Source organism: Copidosoma floridanum, unplaced genomic scaffold (assembly GCF_036245765.1).
Source record: "Copidosoma floridanum isolate Cflo_tuat_1 unplaced genomic scaffold, Cflo_Japanese_pri ptg000002l, whole genome shotgun sequence".
Classification (NCBI taxonomy): Eukaryota; Metazoa; Arthropoda; class Insecta; order Hymenoptera; family Encyrtidae; genus Copidosoma; species Copidosoma floridanum.
The window spans coordinates 576,092-580,763 of record NW_028321879.1 but is presented as its reverse complement, the minus strand read 5'-3'; positions in this window follow the sequence as shown (position 1 = coordinate 580,763).

The following is a 4,672-nucleotide window of genomic DNA, read 5'->3' as shown; positions in this document are numbered from 1 at the left end:
AAGCCATAGCCCCAGGTTCAGCCTCTAGTTTTGCTTAGCCTCCAAACTACCTACAAAGAGGATTTGCAAGTATCTCTAGATAAGATGTTGTATATACCCACGCTAAGGATACCAGGAGAACTTCTTACTACCCAAAGCCAGTTGGATGCTCTCCCAGCGACATTCGTCGAAAAACGCTGAAGCCCCACTCAGTCCGTGAAAGCAGCACCAGCTTCTAGACATGCAGCTAAAAACGCGCCGTCCTTTCACAAAAGTTTCCAAGCATGACCTCACGTTTTTAAATGTGTAGACTCTATCAGAAGACCTTTGCAGGCACCTTTCACAGGTCCTCACCGAATAATTAGGCACATAGACGACCGGACGTACGTCGTCAACATGAATGGCCAAGAATTTACAGTATCCACTGACGCCCTAACACCTTCCTAAATGAAAGTAGATGACTTACCAGCAGACGCAGCTGGAACCAATTCTACGCCTTATTAAATACCTTAACCAGTGCCATAATCGGCGACAACCACCTACTTGCTACGACCCACGATGCCCGAGTTTATTCTCCGACTGGAGTCCAAGAGCATTTTGCCATCAGCTCAGCCTGCTCATATGAAATAATTATCGTCTGTCCAGCCACCACCATCTAGGCTTGGACCACAACAGATCGTCCCAAAGAAAACAGTTTTGTTCAGCTCGTCCCTTGCGAGCTATACTAGGGGGAAAGTGGATTTAGCCCCACCGTCCCAGGACACAGGTAACAAATAAAAATCGCAAATGCAGCTGTTATTCACGTAACAAGTCTTGACAGTGCTGTTGCCACTGGTCACGCCAACTACTTCGGTCTGTCCAGCGTCCAGCCACCCATTTGTGGCGTACTAGCATATACTTTACAGTCTCTTATAATCATTTATACGAGATACATGCATGCCTCGTCAACAGAACACGCTGCTTGTCCATTACTTAACTTAAATAAAGTTCAATCCAGATAATACTTGGATAAGTCATCATTTCACGCCTAGTATACTACCTTCAGCCTCCTCAGCTTGGGATAGCTTCCTACTTAATTTAATACATTTAATTATTCAATATTATGAATTTATTTCTTTTCCTCTCGACCAAATAAATAATAAAAATCCATGAACGTTGCGATGACGATAAATCTAATATTACCTGGACACCAATCGATTATGATAAATATGAGAATAAATATCGTTTGAATGTAGTAAGATTACAATTACAAGTAATATATTCAGTTAGAAGTATTACGATTCAAATACCTTATCCCTTCTTAAGTATAACAAGTATAACAAGCATTCTTGCAAGGATCAAATTTACAAGAAATACCAGAATAAATTGGAATGTGCTAAAAGTGTAACTACGTACGAGAATACAGGTAAAATAAAAGCTCGTGAGGACCCTGATGACTTCGTTCATAGTCATGCATCTGATTTCAAAAAAAAGCAAGCTGCAAAGCCTTTCACCATTTTAAAAAAGACCAAGGAAAAGCACCTCAAAGCTCTACTTTAGAAAATTCTAAGATCAGAATCTTGAACTGCACCCAGAAGTTTTTTTATTATTCCATCAAAAAATTAACTTATTTCCCAATTTTACATTTTTTTTCTTACAATTATGTTTATATATTTAATATGTTGTAGGCATGCTTACTAAGGTATCTGAGCGTTTAAATTTACAAAGTCGGTTTTCAACTGTTGTCACTGAAAAGCATCCAAGTTCTTGCGTATTTCAGGAAGTGATAAAAAAAGAGCAAGCTGACAAGGAACGTATGCTCAGAAAAATACAAGTTTGTTGGCACATGTAAAAGTGTGGAACTGAAAAGCTCTGCCATCAACGCTGCCAGTACTCCTCAGATGTTTCTCTCCTTCCCTTATCTCTCAGCTATTGCACGCAGTGATCACGTGAGCTGTCAGCAAGATGCGCAGTTCATCTGAGCCAGTTCTATAGTACCCGTGCTACGGCTAACATCATTTTATACTAAGGTTACTGAGTGGCACTATAAAAAGGCCGTGCTATCTTGTATTAAATAAATAGAGTTTAAGAAATAATACTCTTTTCTGTAAGTATTCATTTAACCTTGTACTCTGGTCACTTATTCCATATTTTTGATCGTAAGAGAAGGTCCAGATCCGAAGCGAAAAAAAATAAAAAAACTAATTAAGAATACAGTTCTTCAGTAACTCGTTCGTCACAACAAAGTACTAAAAAATTTTAAAAATGCAGGAAATTATGTCAAAATATAATGTGATGTTTAATAAATCTATTTTATTTATAAAACTTTTCTTTTGAAAAAACTGAAGAAAAGTATAATAAATTATCATTTAAATATGAAAATTTGTTGGGACAGATTAAAAAGAAAAACTCGTTAGAATAAGCTTTTCAGGAAGAAATAAGGTACAAAATTTTGTCTTTGAAAAACAGAATTGGGAGTATATTGTATTGGACAAATTTTTTTGGGGAAAAGTTTCTGTTTATCTATGTAATTACTTGACAAGTAAAAATTTTTTGTACACGCAAGTTTGGTTACACCTACCCCCCACTTTTAAGTGTTAGTTGATAAGCATACAGCTACTACAAATAGGTGTATGCGTATGTGCATGTGTATGCCCACTTACAAGTGGTTTTGATATAATAAAGTATATGCCGTAAGTAGAGAAACAGCTACAATTTATCTGGCTATGGCATCACATTGTCTCTTTCATGATCGCTAGTGATAAGTCTTTTTGAAGCCAAAACACATGGTGCTAATTATTTTTAAGAAGATATGAGGTTAGTTATTAAATGATTTAAATTAATAAAAGAAGCTGATGAAATCGAGTTTAGTTTTATATTCGTTAACATCATTTAATTATGTACGAAATTGAGATATGAGTAAGCTTCGTAATTAAAGATATAATTTTTTGACCTGGAGGGTTGATAATAGGAGTGAAGATAAAGATATTGTCAAGCTAATACTGAAATTTTGATTAGTGACTTGAAAAATTAAGAAATTGAGATGCCACTCGGATTTTAAGTAACATGTAGAGTATTTTCCCTCCTCAATGGTTAGAAAGAGGTGGAGATATAAAATAATGCTAATCTGATTTAAAATGTGTAATCAGCGATCAAAAGAAATACAAATATGAGAGTAATCTTAAAAAGTACATTTTTTGTGTTCTCTTACGTAATCTATACAAAGTTTTTTAATAAATAATGCTAATTTTAAAGCCTTGCTGCACTCACCAACAAACGTTTTCTGTCCGTTGGTAGCCTTGCTAAAAAATACTAATCTCAGAAATATTTGACAACTGTTTTGGTTTTATTATCTTTCTAAATTTTTAAAATAAAATCGTTACATCAGAGACACTGTGCAATGGGAGATCTTTTATTGTTTATTCTGAAATTATTTACCACGTTGAAAAAAAATTAGATATTTGAATAGAAATGGCATTAAACATTTTAATAATAACACTCCACAAAGCGTGCAATACTGCTTTTTTAATAGATAGTATCATCTCTAGTGACGTCTAGTTACAGCTATTGAAAAATACCATAAGGTGTCTCCCGCCTAGCGGCTGTACCTACGGATCAATACTAACGCATGATCAATTAGCTGCCAGCTAACAAACAGTTTCCGGTTAAATACTTCATACCCTGACAAGTAAAAAAACTGGCCTATGCCTGCAGCTGCATCTTTTTTCCAGAACTATGTTTATCACATTTATCTCCACTCCTTGACTCGATACAAGTCCTACTCCCGATTATTGATCCGATTCAGAGTTTAAATACGACTGTGCTCTGCAGACTCGTTCTTTGTCCTCAAGAAGCATCTGACCAGGGATCAAGTAGCTGGTAATAACTAAAGCGAGCTATATTATTAAACGTTCGTCTTATTGTTTAGGTTGTCGTTATAATGTTTGTGCTCCAATAAAACAAATTTCAGTAATTATTTAACTAATCTTTTCATTTTTTATCATATTTTACTGGCTTAACCTGCAATCTACTTCACTGGCCATGGCAGAAGAGCTATTAACCACTGATTGTCTATTATTCGTAAGGGTACGGGTAAGCTGTTTTTCTTATTTTAATTGCATTGAAATATTCCTCAACACAAATAGATTAGCTGTCCAAGTGCCACACGCTATATTTAAATACTTGTGTGCTTAATTTACTTTGAAGAGGCATGACGTAACAATTAGTGGCTTGTCCTTAAAAAAAACATTACCTTTTTCATATTAACAATAATACAAAAATAATCTGCAACGCTGATGCACTCAAAGTTCTGCTAATCTACGTTGGCAGAATTAAACATCTTTTGGCAGCAATAAGCAATGAACTTTATGAGATTATTAAATTTACTTACAAATGAAACAAAAAAACTTTTCCAACACATTGAATTTCATAACGCTCCTGAGATCAAGAAATTAGCTGTATTCTTATCAGAAGTAACAGTTACAGAAGTTGTCACACGTGTTTGTCAAGACGAATTATTGCTTGACATCTTGAAAATTTGCTCACTAAAGATATAAATCCTTTTAAAACAATTACTGCCATTTAGCAACATGAAGAAATCTCGAACTTTAACTAATAAGTTAATTAACTTGATACAAATAACATAGACATAACTGAAGATTTAAAAAAATTGGATCTCAACACTCCACTTAACCCATACATAAGATCATTACGG